General features: G+C 37.9%; 1 protein-coding gene across 1 annotated transcript in view; it reads left to right on the forward strand.

Moving 5' to 3' along the window:
• The window catches only part of ADCY1 (adenylate cyclase 1), a 351,817-nt gene that overhangs the window by 139,006 nt on the left and 193,292 nt on the right, over nt 1-19,519 (forward strand). The gene's annotated exons all lie outside the window — the stretch shown is intronic.

Below are 19,519 nucleotides of genomic sequence, written 5' to 3' on the forward strand. Positions count from 1 at the left end.
AATGGTGTTCAGAGCGTGTGCAGTGTTAGTGTTCCCTGGGTGTCTTGTTATTCTGTGACTGTCCCAGACCTCTGCACATTACACTTAGGGGAGGGGCAGTGATCTGTGATAACCCCTGCATCTGATAGTCAAGAAAAGTCTCTGGTTTTCTGGACCTTGCTTTACTTTTTATTTTAATTCTAATTTTTTTAGCTTTTTATTTTTTTATTTTATTCTGACCTTAAGAAATAAAACAAGCATTTCCATAACTTTCTTTTTTTTTCTTTTCTTCCCTTCCCCCACCCCCCACCCTAGAGATGGTTACCATTAGGCTTTACTTGTGAACAGGCAATCTCTATTGTAGATTGCCTCCCTTCCCTGCCTAGTACAACTCCCTTTCTTTCTGTACCCCGCCCCTTTCCCCTACATCTAGAATCTTCCAGCTTTTTAGTGAATTGGCACATGCTTGTTTGTGACATCAGAAGTGAAAAACCAATGAGATAACACTTGAGTGAGACCCTTCTTCTGAGTATAAAAAGCATTTGGCCCTCTTCTGTATCACGTGACAGCCTTGTTGGTTGAGGGCAACCAAAGAGTATCTATGGAGAGGTGTGAGGAACTGCTAGTACTGATTAAAACCTGAGTGTTGGGTTTGGAAGCAGTCTCTTGTAAGATGACAAGTCTCTCTCCCATAACTGTATCCTTAAGATCATCTCACCTAGGCCTAGGACTTCTTTGCTAGCTAAGTCATTGAGGTAGCCTGCTCCTCCAAGGTCCAATTGTATCTTTGACTCTTGGGTGATTGTGTCTCAGATATATTCTTGTTTTTCTCCCCCACATGTTCTTGCATATGACATTAGTCCACAAAGCCTTTCTTATTATTAAGTAAAGTATGCTCACAATAAAGCCCTATGGCTTTGAGCATTAAAAGTTGGTTTCCTTTTCTGTAGCAATGTTCTAATTCTCCTAAAGCAGATACAATGTAGTGAAACCTTGCATAAAGTTTATTAAAGAGCTATATCTCTAGCTAGACTCTGATGTTAATCTTCCATCATAAGGATACTTCCACTTATGGGAAAAGGTAGATGACAATATTCAATTTTCTAAACAAAATGCTGACTAAACACTGACAATTTTAAGCAAATGGGCATCTTTTTATTATGTTGGTACTCTGCTTAAACCTCAATAACATTCAACTCTTTTTGAAGGAAAGTTGGAAGACCTGAATATTGGTCATGCTTTATCTTTTTGGCATTTGATGGATAGGAGCAGAACATTGCCAAAACAAAGGCACAAACATCTCAGGATGCAAGCTAAGGATAGCAATTGCTTTGATAATCAGTCGTTTCTTTTTTTTTCTTATTCTTCATCCAAAGTTAAGACAAATATTATGCTTAACTATACATAGTCCTTAGCCTTAGAGCTGAAAATGACATTAGAGATAATGTAATCCAACCCAATCACTATATATGCAGGGGAAAACAACAACAAGAAGCCCAGAGAGTTTGAATTTACTCACTTGAGATAATACATTTAGTAAATAACAGAACCAAGATTGCAACCTAGGTTTTCTCACTCAATCCAGCGTTCAAATTATTATGCTAATTTTTCAAATTTCCATAGATATATTATTCCATTATGAACTATGGTTCAGAACTCCAGCATGATTTTTTTTGAGGTAAATATTCTTTCCTATGATACAGATCACAAATTGCCTATGACTACTCCTCTGTTGGTGTTCCTCTTATCTTTTTTCTTCCATTCAGTTACCCTATTCAGTGGGAATTCCACCTAATGCACTAGGTACCTTCTTCATATTTTCTTGGCATTTTGCAGATTCCTATGGAACACATGGTCTGTCTTTCAGTATTCCTCACTCTCTCTACATAACAGTTCTACCTTTGTTTCCAGTTATATATTTAACTGATAATAGTCCTTCCTTGACTTCTTGTACATGATTCCTCCTTAGTAATATGTTGCAGCCTGTTCATATCCATCATGTACCTTTATATTTTTTGTGATTCATTCCTTCTAAATTTCAATTCTTTTGACCGTAGTATCAGATGACTATAGTGTGCTAGCTGTATAACATATACTTCTTAAGTAATGGTGACAGAATAATGGGGAAAAATTGGGAGGGGAAGACACAGGATTCTAATAATCACAGTTTTTAGAGTGTTTATAAAGATTAGCTTAGTCTAACTCTAAATGAACTGTACTACTAATGCCAAAATTTAAGATGACTGCATATTTAAAACTGAGGGTGGCCAGGTATAATACCTGCTACTGGAGAAGCTAATGGTGGTGGATTACTGAACTATCTGAACTATCCCTGTGACACCGACCACGGTGCTGATAATAGTCCTAAGCGCTTATTTCAATTCTTCAGCAGATTTATGATCTCCTTAAGGATAGTATATACTCTACTTGAGTAGAAAACATTTAATCCAAACTTTCTCATTCTGTGTGTTTTTGTTCATGTTTTCCCCTGTCTAGAGGAGATTTACCCAAAATATTGGATGCTCTCCTCTGGTTCCTGTAATATCTGCTGAAGAACAATGCAGTACTTTGTCCATCTTTTATCCTTTGGACTTTTGGAAGACTCTTTTCAATGCCTTATATATTATAATTCATATCAGCACTGCTTATAACCCAGCACACCAACCATACTACCAAAGCTAGGTCTTTATTACATAGTCTATCATCATGCCACTTCACAATCCATCACATAGCTCTCATAGCAATGCAACCACTCCCTCATTCAGAATGTTTTCCTTCTACATAGATTACAGTTTCTATCTCAGACACCTCATTTCCCATCTCATAACATGGGAACTTTGGTTGAATCCAGGTTGTGTGGATAGCATACATAAACAGTAACTTTGTCCTGCTGAATATAAGCAGAGAACAATCTCTGCAGGCATTTCGAGTAGCCCATTTAGTTCGTGTGCCTTCTGGTTACCATGATTATCTTTAGTCTCTTGTGGAAACTGTTAAGGAAAATGGCCTGTTCCTCATGCTTGTTTGCCAATTTATTCGTGATCCTGCAGAGAGCCCTGGAAGCAATGGCTTTGAGCCATGGGTTGTGCCAGCCTATGTAGGACCCCCATTTCTCTTGCTCCAAACTTGGATCTATTTAGTTATTGGCAGTAAACATAAATAAACCAGTCATTTTCCAGTTCATTTTAATTCAATGAATACCATGTTCACAGACTCCCAACTAGAATATCTGAAAATCTTTCACCTATATCTTTCCGTCTTTCTTTAAACATGCAGATGTATAATACATACATTGACATAAAACCAAAAAGAATTCTAGTATAAGACTGGTATGGTGTGGTAGCAGAAAAAAATACTGATTTGGGAGTCGGGATAGCTGACATAACAATGCCAACTCTGCCACTAATTAACTGCATGGCATGGGCAAATCATGAACTTTTTTATTCTGTTATTGCATATAGTGGAACGAACACTGAATTTCATGGCAGAGAATTTGGATTTAAATTGTAGTTCTGCTGCCTACAACCTTGTGACCTTGGGCAAGTGACCTTGGGGCAAGTGATCTCTATGCCCAAGTTTCCTCATCTATAAAATGAAGAGACTAGGACTAGGAGATAGCAGACATCCATTACAGTTCTAAATCTGTTATCTGGAAAATATGGGGTTGGAATATATTTGTGAAGTTTCTGCCAACTCCAAAGTATACAATCTAAGGCATATTTGTCTCCAAATTAAGTTAAATTAAGTTCATCTAGGATTTATTAAATACCTATTAAGCACAAAGCACTATTTTAGGAACGAGGGACCCAAAATTAAACAAACAAGTGTCCCTGAATTAAAAGAGCTTTATTGTATTGGGATGCAGGGGCATGCAGTATATACACAAAACTATGAGTGAAGCAGTTAAAATGTAGGAAGTTGAAAAGGTAGGCATTTCTGTTTGTTTTATTTTAGCAAACAAACAAAACTTAATATTATCCAGGGGCAGGTGTTCTCCCCACATGACATAGAAAAGCCGACCTACAGTGAGTGGGTTGGATCCCTCATACAAGGTCAGAGTCAGTGACAGAGCTGAATCTTGATCTAATTCTTTATCCACTGTGCTGCCAAGAAGAAAATTAGGTGGTTGAACAATAGATGCCAACACTGCACAGCAATAAGTAGGGTGATTATGGTAGAAAGAATATTTTATAACTCCGCTGAAGTAGGACAGATATTTTTAGGAGGGAGAAAGTAGGGAGGTCAGTGATGAAATTCAAGAGAGAGCTGAACTGTCCAAAAGTGAAATGGACTGCCTTGAAGTGTAGTGGGATCCCTATCTTCAAGAACAACTTAGATGGCCTTGCTTCTTGGGAATCTTGTAGAATGGTTTCCTGTTTGAGCATGGGTCCCTTCTAGTTCTGATATCTTATGATTCTATCACCCGTTGGATTGTCTGATCCACCAAGGAGCTGTACATTGGCACTGCACCACACCTTGAGAGTTTACAAAAATTCCCTTACCCGTTTGATCCATTCTGCCTCACAGAGTTTGCAACATGACTTCAGGCCTCCACATACCTACTTTATGAACCAGTTTGTGAACAGGTGACAAGGAACCAGGGATCCTATTAGAAGGAAAACTGAGTAAGCAAAACATAGTTTCAGAGAATCAATTTCAAGCCAAGAAGGAAAAAGTTCAAAAAAAAAAAAGACTGGCCTAAGCGATTTGTCACCAGCTTGTGTAATCATTGGTGATAAGTGCAGGAAGGAGAGGACATCTCATACTTTTCACAATCTTTCTCTTTTCTATCACCTTTCACACCAACCAGGTCAATCGCCAGCTCCTGTAGATTCCACCTCAACAAGTCCTCATTCAATCAAAGTCCTCTTCTCAGAAGCAGTGTTGCATAGTGAATAGAGCTTTGGACTGCAATTCAGGAAGATCTGGGTTTAAATCCTGCCATAGATATTGAGTGGCTTTTCAGTCCTATATAAATGACTTGCCTCTTAGAGACTCAGTTTCCTTATCTATAAAATTATGATAATAATAGTATCTACCTCACAGACAGTTTTTGTTAGGATCAAATTGTTCTTGTGTGTGGGCACACACACAACACATACACACACATGTTGCCTTGGAAATCAAATTGCTATATAAATGTTAGCTATTATTATTAGTCTTATTTCTATCACCCTAATAGTAGTCCTTATTAGTACCTCTTTGGTATGTTCCAATGGCCTCATAAAAGGTGTTTCTGCTTTTACTCTGTCCCTGCTATAATCTATTCTTCATACCATTTCCAAATTAATTTTCCTTATGCACAGATCTACTCATTTCACTGCTGTGTTCACAATTTTTCTGTAAAGTTCACATTCTTTGACTAGGGATCCCAGGCCCTCCCCATTCTGGTGTCACTTTCTCTTTTCAGCCTTATCTCATACTACTCCTCTCCGTTTACTCTACATATCAGACAGACTGCACTAATCTCTGTCACCCAAAGATATCCTAAGCTTTCCTTTCTCAGTGGCATTGTTCATGTCCTCCCCTATGCCTTGGATGTCCTTCCTTTACTTTTAAAGTCAAACTCAATTGCAACTCCCACCACGTAGGATTTCTTCATCTCTGTTTATATTAATGATAACACCCCCTGCCCCCATTTCAGACTACATTGGCTTTTCACTTCCATAAAGGTCTTAATAGAGACAGCATGGCATAGTGAATAGAAGGCTGACCTTGGAGTCAGGAACACCTGTGTTCAGATTCTGCCCATGATACATATTAACTGGGCATGACCATGGACAAGTAACTTAACCTCTTAGTGCCCTAGGCAACTCTAAGTTACCAATTGTTCTCTAAACTAATAAAGTAATGACATCACAAATCTGTTCTCTGCTCCCCTTCCCCCAATGTAATTCCCTTTCTGTGTATTTTTGTTAAAGTTATTTTTATTTATATGACATACTTGATCATAAACTCTCAAGATCAGGACTGTTTATGTCTTTCCCAGCATTTGGCACAGTGCTCTCCAAACATTGTAGGCACTAATAAGTAGACATCGGATTTCTTGTTGAATCCTGAAATGCAAATAACACATTTTGGAATGTTAACATAGTCGAGGAAGAGGGTGGTCAAAATATTCCACAGAGGAAACAAGAATTCCTAGTGGGCTAGGACAATAAGAAGCCCTACGCAACCTGTACAAGTCCCCAGTGGCCACAGGTTTTTTTCATGCTGCCTTTTTTCCTGAATATATTTTATGTACTTGGGACTTTTTCTGTGTAAGTTTTAACATTTTCTCCCTTCCATACCTTATTAAGTGGACTAGCAGGAGCATTCTGTATCTTTTTTAGAAGTTAATCCATAAATAGTCCACCAAGCTCAGAGATAACCTGTTCAAAACCTCTATAAAACATAAAGGTTATATCTGAAGTCAGGGGAGAAGAGAATTTTTTTTTGGATCTCCAGATTGAACTCAATCTGTTTCTGCCATAGGATGAAAGAGGTAGGAAACAACCAAGTTAACATTCATAGTGTAAGCAATGCCTGTTTTTCACTGCTTTTACTCCTTGTAATCTCAGGAAAAATCAGAATGTTAGAAAACTCATCATTGTCACTTTGGTGTAATTTTGATTGAGTATAAACCCATGTTTGTACTTTGCTACCACCAGAGTGCATTTGTATACAGAGTAGGGAAAAGATCTTATGTTATACACATAATTCAGATGTTTTAAGAAATAAAAGAAACAGACAATGAACAGAATTGCAGGTTGATACAAAATGAAAATCAGTAGTTAAGTTGGAAGACTAGATCTGCAAAATGTGAATCATCCCTCCTTGTCTGCCATGCTCCTATGATTCTTCCTTAGAGTTTCATAGAGCTATGTGTGACTTTGAGAAATCACCTCATTTGGATGCAATGGGAGTATTTCATCTGCCAATGTAGATGGCAAGCTCTATGTGTCTTGTTTTTGTGTTTAAATCCCAAGTGCCTAGCACAGAGCTTTGAACGTTACAGATGCTTAATAATCATTTGTTGAATTAATTTGAGTTGTAATTGTTGCTTATGTTTTCTTCAAAACTTTACATAGAAAGCATTCTTACTTAATTGAAGGCTTTCTACTCATTATTTTAGTACGACATTTCTGGTGTACAAATACATCACTAAGGCCATCATCTGTTGTCTCTGAGCCTCATGACATGGTTGTCCTATTTCTTTTTTTTCTGATATTTTGAAATTTTTTTATTCTGAATTTAACAAATATCATGTAAAATGAGCATTTTCATATACAGAATAGAACACAAAATGGGGATCATACATGAAATTCCAAATCTCTGTTATTTCCTTGTCATTCAGTTGTTTCAGTTATGTCTGACTCTTCATGACCCCATCTGGAATTTGTTGGCAAAGATATCAGAGTGATTTGCCATTTCTTTCTACAAATCATTTTACAGTTGAAGAAACTGAGGCAAACAGCAATAAGTGAGTTGCCCAGGGTCACATAACTAATGAGTATTTAAGGCCAGATTTGAACTCAGGAAGATGAATATTCCTAACTCTCGGCTTGGCACTCTACCCACTCCTTCACCTAGCTGCTCTACACCACCTAGCTGCCCCTATTATGTATGTCTTGCTTTAAAAAACAAACAAAAGAAACAAACCACTACATAATAAATTAAACATATAACTTTCAATGCTGTCTTTGTTTTTTATTATTTATTTAATATTTTTAGTTTTCAGCATTGATTTCCACAAGACTTTAAGTTACACATTTTCTCCCCATTTCTACCCTCTCCCCCACTCCAAGATGGCATATATTCTGATTGCCCCCTTCCCCAGTCAGCCCTCCCTTCTGTTACCCCACTCCCCCCATCTCCTTTTCCCTTATTTTCTTGTAGGACAAGATAGATTTCTAGGCCCCATTGCCTGTATATCTTATTTCCCAGTTGCATGTAAAAACAATTTTTTTTTCCAAACATCTGCTTTGAAAACTTTGACTTCCAAATTCTCTCCCCTCTTCCCTCCACACCCACCCTCCCTAGGAAGGCAAGTAATTCAACATAGGCCACATGTGTATCATTATGCAAAACCCTTCCACAACATTCATGTTGTAAATGAATAACTATATTTTGCTCCCTTCTATCCTGTCCCCCTTTATTCAGTTTTCTCCCTTGACCCTGTCCCTTTTCAAAAGTGTTTGTTTTTGATTACCTATTCCCCCTATCTGCCTCCCTTCTATTGTCCCCCCTTTTTTATCCCCTTCCACTTCTTTCCTGTGGGGTAAGATACCCAATTGAGTGTATATATTATTCCCTCCTCAAGTCAAATCTGATAAGAGCAAGATTCACTCAATCCCCCTCACCTGCCCCCTCTTCCCTTCCAATGAACTGCTTTTTCTTGCCACCTTTATGTGAGGTAATTTACCCCCGTCTATCTCTCCCTTTCTCCCTCTCTCAATATATTCCTCTCTCATCCCTTAATTTGATTTTATTTTTTAGATAGCATCCCTTCATATTCAATTCACCCTGTGCCATCTATCTATCTATCTATCTATCTATCTATCTATCTATCTATTCCCTTCAGCTACCCTAATACTGAAGTCTCATGAATTACACACATCATCTTTCCATGTAGGAATGTAAACAAAACAGTTCAACTTTAGTAAGTCCCTTGTGATTTCTCTTTCTTGTTTACCTTTTCATGCTTCTCTTTATTCTTGTGTTTGAAAGTCAAATTTTCTATCCAGCTCTGGTCTTTTCACTGAGAAAGCTTGAAAGTCCTCTATTTTATTGAAAATCCATATTTTGCATTGGGGCATGATACTCAGTTTTGCTGGGTAGGTGATTCTTGGTTTTAATCCTAGCTCCATTGACCTCCAGAATATCATATTCCAAGCCCTTCAATCCCTTAATGTAAAAGTTGCTAGATCTTGTGTTATCCTGATTGTGTTTCTACAATATTCAAATTGTTTCTTTCTGGCTACTTGCAGTATTTTCTCCTTGATCTGGGAGCTCTGGAATTTGGTGACAATATTACTAGGAGTTTTTTTTTGGGGGGGGGGATCTTTTTCAGGAGGTGATCAGTGGATTCTTTCAATTTCTATTTTACCCTCTGGCTCTAGAATGTCAGGGCAGTTCTCCTTGATAATTTCTTGAAAGATGATATGTAGGCTCTTTTTTTGATCATGGCTTTCAGGTAGTCCAATAATTTTTAAATTATCTCTCCTGGATCTATTTTCCAGGTCAATGGTTTTTCCAATGAGATATTTCACATTGTCTTCCACTTTTTCATTCCTTTGGTTCTGTTTTATAATATCTTGATTTCTCATAAAGTCACTCGCTTCCACTTGCTCCAATCTAATTTTTAAGGTAGTATTTTCTTCAGTGGTCTTTTGGACCTCCTTTTCCATTTGGCTAATTCTGCCTTTCAAGGCATTCTTCTCCTCATTGGCTTTTTGGAGCTCTTTTGCCATTTGTGTTAGTCTATTTTGTAAGGTGTTGTTTTCTTCAGTATTTTTTGGGTCTCCTTTAGCAAGTCATTGACTTGTTTTTCATGGTTTTCTCGCATCCTTCTCATTTCTCTTCCCAATTTTTCCTCTACTTCTCTTACTTGTTTTTCTAAGTCCTTTTTGAGCTCTTCTATGGCCTGAGACCAATTCATATTTTTCTTGGAGGCTTTTGATGTAGGCTCTTTGACTATGTTGACTTCTTCTGGCCATATGTTTTGGTCTTCTTTGTCATCAAAAAAAGATTCCAAAGTCTGAGTCTGAGAGCACTTTCACTGCCTGGTCATGTTCCCAGCCAACTACTTGACCCTGGAGTTTTTTGTTGGGGTATGACTGCTTGTAGAGTAGAGAGTACTTTGTCCCAAGCTTGAGGGGCTGTGCTGCTGTTTTCAGAGCTACTTCTACACAGCAAGCTCTGACACACCAGTGCTCCTTCTCCCCCAAGAACTGCCAAGCAGGAATGCAGCCCAGATCCAGGCAGGGCAAAACAGGCTTTGCATTCCCTTACTGATCCACTGCTTAATTCCTCCTACCAGGTGGGCCTGGGTCCTGGAAGCAACTGCTGCTGTAGCTCTGGAAGCAGCCTCAGAGCACCACCTCTGCTGCCCCTGGGGCAGTGGCCAACCATGAACTCCTTTCCCTCTGTCCCCGCAGTTTTTCCCACTAACCTGCTCTGTTGTCTTTGGTGTTTGTGGGTTGAGAAGTCTGGTAATTGCCACAGCTCACTGATTCAGGGAGCTATGACTGTTCCACCCAACTCCCAGTGTGGTTGGTCCTGGCATGGCCCATACTGGGCTCTGCTCTGCTCCGCTCCCAGCTCTGTGAGATAGACCCTTCCCAGCAACCATCGAGCCTGTCCTGTGCTGGAGCCCTGCTTCCCTCTGCTATTTCTTGGGTTCTGCATCTCCAGAATTTCTTCAGAGCCATTTTTATAGGTGTTTGGAGGGACCTGGGGGAGAGCTTAAACAAGTCCCTGTTTTCCAGCCGCCATGTTTCCTATTTCTTTTTTTAAGTCAGTCATATCCTGAATACTGTCTTAACTAATGTTGGCCAGCTTTTTCACAGGTAAGGTACTGTGACCAATGAGGATACTAGTTGATCTTTATTTTCTATCCTTTCTCCCATGAACTTCCTCCCAAGGTACATTTTCCCTAAAAAAATTAAACAAAGCACCTAAATAGAGAAATTGTAACTGGCACCATATGACATTTCCTATTTCCTTAGTTTATTGCAATGTTAGCACAAAGGCAGTACCTATACTTTAACAATTTCATGTCTACATTTTTATGTTTGGCAGTTGTGTACAGCATGAACTGAAGTGAGGAGAGACCTGAAGCAGGGAAACCAAAAGGAAACTATTGCAATAATATAGACAGGAGGAGATGACTTGACCCAAAGTGGTAAATGAGTCGACAGAAGATGTCAGATGGGAGCAATGTTGGGTAGATATAGACAGCAAGATTTGATAACTGATGGGATATTTTTGTTGAGGGAGAGGGAGGAGTTGAGGAAAATACCAAAGTTATGAATGTGGGAGATTGGAAGGATGGCATTGTCTTTGAGAGAAAATAGAATTTCAGAGAAAGAGCAGGGTTTTTTTTTTAATTCTGTTTTAGACATTGTGAGTTTGAGATTTCTCTAGAACATGAAATTTAAATTTTCTTATAGGCAACTGATAATGTGGAATTAAAAGTCAGGGATAAGACTGGGGGTGGGTCTATAGAAATAGGAGTCATTGGCAGAGAGATTATGATTAAGCTCATAGGAACTGATGAGGTCATAAAGAAAAAGTATAGAGGAAGAGGAATAGGGGACCTAGGACTGAGTCTTTGGGAACACCCACAGTCAGGAGGCTTGAACTAAATAATGAGCTAGCAAGGAAGACTGAATAGTAGTTATTTTACAGATAGGAAGAGGACCAGGAGAGAGTAGTAACATGACAGCACAGAGAGGAGAGAATATATACGAGGAGAGGGCGGTCAACAGTGAGAAAAGCCTAAGCAGTTAATAGATACTTGTTGATCGATAGATTCTCAATCTAAGTCCAATACACATTCCGCTATAACATGCCATTTTTACCTGTTTATACATTTTACATATCTATAATACATGGTTCTTCATTTATTTTATAATTTAATAATAATATTTATGTAGAGCTTCATGTTTTGCAAAGTGCTTTCCAAGTGTTAACTCGTTTGGTATCTGCACATACACTATTACCTCAATTAATTAAATGATAGGGGGCATAGGATAAATGATACTGTCCTCTGACTCTGGAAATCCATATGATATAATGCCACATTGATATGTTCATTTCCTCAAAACAGTTTTTTTCTGAAGGTAGTGAGATAGCTTTGCTTGATATACTAATTTACCATCCTTACATTTCCCATCGATTTCCATTTGCAGAGAATCAACTTCCCAGAGAACATAAAAGAAAATTTTATGCATTTTATAATGTGGAAAAGAACATTCTTAAGTGATCATTTCCTTTCCATTTATCATCATTATTATAACAATCGCAGTATTTGACACAGATTGTTAAATAGGGCCTTGTGAATCCAAACAACCTCTGACTATTTTAGATGAGTTTCTAAGTCAAAATGACTGAAAAGCTTCAGTAAGTCACTGTCTGTTATTTGTCTCTACATGACAAGATGTACAAGCCTTTATTTTCACCCATCTGGGCTCTTGCCTCCTGCCTCTGCACTCTCCTTCATCCAAATCTATTCTTCACCATGACGGCATACTAATCTCACTCATACATAGTTCTGATGATTTCACTGCTCCAGTCAGAACTTTTCAATGACTCCCTATTACCTTCTCAGGTGTCCTGAGACCCGAAGATCTTAAGATCCCTTCTAACTCAAAGCCATCTGATCTTTTTCCTGGCATTTAAAAATTTCTACATTCTGGCAACACTCTTTCCAGTTCTGTTTCTTACTTGTCTTTGCATATAATCTCTCCTTCAACTAAACTGGGCCACTTGTCATTTTCATACTTATCTTTTGCTTTCTGGTGTCCACATCCAGACATGAATTAGCTGTATGATCCTGCACACGTCACTTAGCTTCTGTTTATCTCAGTTTCCTCAACTATACAATGGTGATGATAATGGCACCTACCTTCCAGGATAAGGATAAAATCAGATATTTGTAAAATGCCTTTGCATCTGTATTAGAACACAAGGAAGGATTGCAATAATGAGGTCTTGAGGCACGGAGACCAATTAGATGGTTCTTATACTGGCAGTTCAGATGAGAGGAATGCAGCTGTGTGAGTGGAGAGAAAAGAACACATTTAAGAGATATTGTGAAGGTAGAAATGCTGAGATTTGGCAGCCAGTTTGAAATGGAAGGTGAGTGAGGGTGAGGAATCAAGGGTGAAAGGACCAGGTGACTGGGAGGTGATAGAGAAGCCCAGAAGGGACGACAGTTTGGGAGAGAAAGAGGATGAATTCTGTTTTGTTGAATTCAAGATGTCTACAGGACATCCAGTTAGAGACATTTAAGAAGCAGTTGATGCGTGACTGTAGCTCAGCAGAGAATGTAGGCTTGTATATATAGATTTGGGAATAATCTGCATGGAGGTGATAATTGAACCTTGTGAAATAGAGCAAAGCAAAAAGAAGAGGTGGTACAGTGGATAGAGCACTAGCCCTAGAGTCAGGAAAAGTAATCATCCTGAGTTCAAATCCCGCTTCAGACACCTACTAGATGTACGACCCCAGGCAAGTCATTTCACCCTGTTTGCCTCAGTTTCCTCATCTGTAAAATGAGCTGAAGAAGGAAATGGCAAACCACTCCAGTGTCTTTGCCAAGAAAACCCCAAATGGGGTCACAAAGAGTCAGATATGCCTGAAATGACTGAACAACAACCACAAAAAGGAGGGAACCTAGGACAGCACCTCCAGGGACACTCAGGGTTAGTGGATGAGACATGGAAGAAGGCAAAAGAAACAGAAGTAGTCAGACAGATAGAAAAAGAACCTGGAGAGTCTAGTGTCATGAAAGCCTAAAGAGGAGAAAGAATCCAGGAGAAGACAGTAATCAGTGGTGTCATATGGCACAGAGAGATCAGCAAGGATGAGGATTGAGAAGAGGCCATGAGAATCAATAAGGATGAGATCATTGGTAACTTTGGAGAGCTTTTGGTTAAACTTTTTTTAATTTTAGCTTTTCTAAATTTTTCTAAAAATTTCACTTTTAGTTAAAAGATGACTTTGGAAGCCAGATGGCAGAGAGTTCACAAAAGAATGAGAAGAGAGGAAGTAAAGGCACCAATTATACAGGGTGTTCCTAAAGTCTGGACACATAGGCAAAAATGTATATTTTCAAGAAATAAAATGAATGAAATTTTCAAGCACATTTTATTTAATTGGAATATTAACAAATAACATCTTCAATATGATTTTCATCATTTGTGATGCAAAGGTTGATGCACTTTGCAAGATTCACATGAACTCAATGCAATAACTCCACATTGACATCAGTTTTCCTATGTCTCAAGACTTTAGGGACACCTTGTAGATGGCTTTCTTAAAGAGTTTAGCCATGAGAGAGCAGAGTCACCTACATTAATAGCTAGTATGGATGGTAAGATGAAGTAAATTTTATTTGTTTGCTTGTTAAGGATGAAGAAGACAGGACAAGCTTGTAGGCAGCAGGGAAATGACTTGTAGATAGAGATTAAAGATAAACTAGAGGATGGAGATAGTAGTGGGGGCATTTTTCTAGAGAAGTTTGGAGGGGATGGAATCAAGGTTACATCTAGAGGAGTTTGCCTCATCAAGGAAAAAGACCACTTCATCTGACAGCAGCATGAAAAAAACGAGACAGTGGAAGATGTTGTCTTTATGATGCAAGAGCAGGGAGAGGTTAGAAGGAGGAACTCTAAGAATAGTGTCATTTTTTTTCCTACAAAATATGTATCAGGGTCCTTGGACTGGATTAGGGAATGGAGAAAGAGGGAATATGAAAGACTTGAAGACAGATGATACTGTTTGAAATGGCTGCTGAAGAGAGTTGGACAATGGATTCATTAGAGAGACTGAGAAATTTATATTTCGTCCTAGTGTCAATAGGGACCTCTGAAAGATATTTGAGCAGGAGAGTGGCATGGTTAGATTTGCATACTTAGAGATTATTTTAGCAGTTGTGTGGAGAATAGATTAATGGAGAGATAGCTGGAAGCAGAGAGATCAATTAGGACAGTTTTGCGGTTATTTGTATGGTAAATTTTATGGTATATTGAAATAGAAAGGGGGAAGGTTTTTAGATGGAGCTGGGGAGCGAGTAGCTGCTTATTATTTTAGTTTCCTGGGTTTTTAATTTTAAATGATCCCAATGCAGATAGAGCCTCATTGGAGGCTCAGTAGAGTGAGGGTCTGAATTGGAAAGATTTTTAGAAGATTGCAAACATCAGAGTAGCTTGAATGCTCTTTGCTTTGGGGATTTTTTTTCTTAGTAGATGGAGGGAAAGACAGGTACGGGAGATCTGAAAGTCAGGAAAAAGGGGTCTTTCCTTAAAATTGACTTTAGCATCCATTCCTTAATGGAATCCATTTACACATACACATACATATAATAGGGTTGCATAATAGATAGAGACTTGGCCTGGGATTCAGGTCCTGTGTCTATCAAATATTTGCATAATAACCCTAGGCAATTTAATTTCTAAGGCAATTAGCTAAATCTATAAATTCTAGAGGGTGCCACATTAGTGATGATATTTCTACCCAGAGCTCCCTACATTTATTTAACTACGGGTCTAGTTTTTAAACAAAATCTCTCTCTCTCTCTCTCTCTCTCTCTCTCTCTCTCTCTCTCTCTCTCTCTCTCTCTCTCTCTCTCTCTCTCTCCCTCTCTCTCTCTCTCTCACACACACATGATCTATCAATTTGTCTATTTCTCTATTCCAATCTCCTTACACAACATGCGCATGTAAACTTGGACATACTTGGACCGGGTTGTTGCCCATCATTCTTGAGGTGGACCAAAATAACATTACTATGCTAGAGTCAAGTTACAGTGTGTCTTACTGTGGCTGTTTGGACCAATGTGAGCTTGGAATATTCTACCACAAGTTGGACACAAATAGCCCATGTGAACATTTGGGGTGGATTCTCTAAATTTGCACAACTCACTATTCTTTTGAGCTACTTCAGTTCTCCTTTGTTCATAGAGTACAGCACCTTCTCTAATGTGGGCATGCGATGCTGGACAGTCCTATGCCAGTGTCTCCCATGTCACACAAATAATTCCAAAGTTCTTAAGAGAGACCTTGAGAATGTCCTTGTATTGCTTCTTCTGACCACCATGTGAACATTTGCCCTATGTGAGCTCTCCATAAAATAGTCTTTTTGACAAGTGTGCTTTTGCAGAGTCTTTGGAATGCTCAGAATCAGATAAATTTATATTTTCATCATGTATATATACATGCAGCTATGTATGTTTGTATGTGTATCTATCTATCTATCTATCTATCTATCTATCTATCTATCTATCTATCTATCCATCTATCTGTCTGTCTATCTAGCTGGCTGACCCATCCATCCATCCATCCATTCATGTATTGTTGCATATGTATGTATGTATGTATGTATCATCAACCCTGGGATAACTTATTGGTCCTTTCAGATTTCATCTTATATGATCACTTAAGGCTTAGCTGACATAAAATTAATTTTCCAGTGTGCCACTATCCAACATTGGATGGGCTAGTAGTGTAATTCATTTATAGTTTGTTGAAGGTATTCCTCAGCTTTCTGCAAACCTACTTTGTGCACAGTTGTTACAGTTTCTTTGAAGAGAATAGAAACCCCACCTCCATTTCCAAAATTGTTCTTAAAGACATTGTTTAACCCAGATTTGGAGCTGATGAAGTTTGTTTTGTCTTAATTGAGCAGGAGGAAGGGGGTGGGCTGAAGGAATTAAGGAAGAAATGGTTTAGTAGGAAATGTTTGACTTGTATTCCTTTCAAGTGAGGTAATGTTGAAAAGAAATGTTAAAACTGACTTTTTTAACAAAGGAAAAATAATGCATATAATGGAAGAATGTAATTTGTATTTCTCAGTGTGATAATCCTGAACAAAGAGATTTTTCACATTTGCTTTTGAAAGAACCTTAATATTTATTTAATATCAGTCATTCAGGTATGATTTTCATCTAATATTAGCATTTCTTTCTTGATAAATTTCAATTAGGAGACACTTTCATAGTTTTATCTGCCTGGTACCTGATGACACAAAGGATGGTTTGAAATTCTGGAATTCAATCTAAAACATTTGTCTGAGAAACCAGACAATTCAATAGCAACCTTTTGCAGCTGTGCTCTTGTTGAAAGCATCAATTCCTGGATTTTTTTCCCTTCTTTTTGGGCTTCGAGTCTGACTGGGAAGTGAATTTATTCTTGTATGTGAAAGAAATGCTTCTTCTATTGATTGACCTCTAAGTAAGGTTACCAAAATAAAGAAGAGAAACAAGTGGACAACAAATGCTTCAATAAGAAGTGACCAGCTTCTGTGATAAAATGCCAACCAAGTTGGTTGAATACTGACTGGTTGATCCCCTCAGCTTTACAATTTCTTTTAACTTGAAGAATCTGGCATTTGATTCAGTAAAGCAATCCTCCCATAACATTGAACCTATCTCTGTACATCTCACAGAGGGCACCTATAATAACTGAAGATGCTGTCAGCTAGAATTTTCTTACTTAATTCCCTCCAGCTGGATAGCTCCAGGGTTATAGATGTAGCCCCACAGAAGAATTTATGGGAGTTCTTCAACCTTCACGGAGAGGAAAAATATCAGATATCTAAAAATGTTTCCCAGGGTCAAGAAGAGGAGTTACCATACTCCTGATGCCTTGATTCCTCGTGTAGACAAATATACTCTGCTATTGCCATGTGGCACTCTCTCCTCCTTTGAAGTTCGTGCTATGGGTTAATATCTTGCCTCCATCTTTCCTTTTATCTTCATCTGCATACTGGTTCCTAGTCACCATTTTGCCTTTATCATCAATGACTTGAACATCTCGATTAAGTGTTCTTCTCCTTCCTAGCCCTTAGCAGTATACTAGATCAGGAAGTTCTTAACTTTCTTTTGTGTCATGAACCCCTTAGGCAGTCTGGTGAAACCTATGAATCCTGCATCAAAATGTTTTAAAATAAATCAAGTAAAATACAAAGAACTACAAAGGAAACCAATTATATTTAAGTTGTTACAAATTGTTTAAAAGAATGTCCACTTATCTTAGGTTAAGAAACCCTATTCTAGATCAGTACAATGTTCATTATCTCACTATTAGAAAAGACCTAAAAGACCAAGTATAACCTTTATCTAAACCTTGAATTTTACAAAATCCCTTAAAAATAATCATCCAGCCTGTATTTAAATATTTTAAAAGAGAAAAAACTCACTGCCTCCTGTGTTCACTGATTGCACCTTTCTACAGCTTTTTTAAGAGTTTGTTTTTTACCCCTTCAGCTCTAGCATAAATCTCTCTCTCTCTCTCTCTCTCTCTCTCTCTCTCTCTCTCTCTCTCTCTCTCCCCTTCCATTTGCTCTTAGTCTTGCCTTTAGGGACCAAGTAGAACAAGTCTTATCCATCTTCCACCTGCCAGCCTTTTAGATATTTGAAGGCAGTTATTACATCCCTTTTAAGCCATCTCTTCCCTAACCATCCCAACTTCCTTTGCTGGAGCATTTTATGGTAGGGTCCCCAGTCCTTTCACCATCCTGGTCATTCTTGTTGTACTCCAGTTTGTCAATGGCCATCCTAAAATGTGATAACCAGAACTACTCTTTCTTGTTCAATCCAGATGTAGTATGACCGAAGCAGAGGATGAGGAGATTCTTACCAATTTTCTTCTGGATATTGTTTCTCTCATACAACAAAGCTAATATATGGGGGAATATGGGCAAAGACCACATAGAGAGTAAAGGAATATATAGGTTGTAATTCATGAATTATTGATGTCTAAGCACAAAATTCTAAATTCTTAGAAATAATAAGTTATACATCTAGAAGATGGAAGAAACCTGATGTATTTATCTGTTTCACAGTCTACCTTTGACAGCTTTAGGGAAAGAGTTAGTCACTTAGTGATAAACCTGCTGATAATAAGATTTTCTTCCTTTTGGTAAGCTGGTTCAAGGACAACAAATAACTTTTCACTGGGGCTGTAATCCCAGTCTTTCTAGTTTGGTAGACCCTTCGTAGATTACATTACATGTTAATAATAGCCTTTAATACTCCCAGGATCAATTCCACACCTTGAAAAGGTGGAATTTGTGAATGATTTTATATGTATGTCTGTTAAATGTTACCTTACTGGCTTTTGCCTAATTTTTTAGCTTCTCAATACAATTTATAAACTTAACTTTCTCATCCACTGCACTAGTTTTTCCTCTGAATTTTGTGTCATCTGCAGATTTTAAAAGCAAAGTTTCTTTTGCTACCCAAATTTTGAAATAAAAAAAAAATGTTGAATTGGGAGGGGATAGGTAGCATACCATTGGGTGACTTCCTTTCATTTTGATATTAAGCCAACTCTCAGAATTTTTTGGTTAGAATTAGCAGTTAAGTGGTACAATGGATAGAGTTCTAGGTCTGGAGTTAGGAAGACCTAAGTTGATATCTGCTTTCATATGTTTAGTAACTGTACGACTTTGGGCAGATCACTTAACTACTGTTTGCCTCTGTTTCTCAACTGTGAAATAGAAATGATAATAGTACCTACCTTCCAAGGTTGTTATGAGGTTCAAATTCACTAATATTTTAAAAGTACTTAGCACAGTACCTGGCATAGAGTAGATACTATATAAATACCAGTTATTATTATTAATGTCATTATTATTAAACCATCTACTAATATATGTAACTTTGCTATTAGCCTATAGTTTACATTTTGTGCATGAGAATAATGGTCCAAATATAGGTTATATGTTTCCTCCCAACTCTGTCTCATACAAAATTTAAGTATGATTTAAAATTGTTTAGATACACACACACAAATCCTTTCAAAGAATCTTATTTAAGGGCTACAGAATATGA

The sequence above is a fragment of the Trichosurus vulpecula genome, chromosome 9 (assembly GCF_011100635.1).
Source record: "Trichosurus vulpecula isolate mTriVul1 chromosome 9, mTriVul1.pri, whole genome shotgun sequence".
Taxonomy (NCBI): domain Eukaryota; kingdom Metazoa; phylum Chordata; class Mammalia; order Diprotodontia; family Phalangeridae; genus Trichosurus; species Trichosurus vulpecula.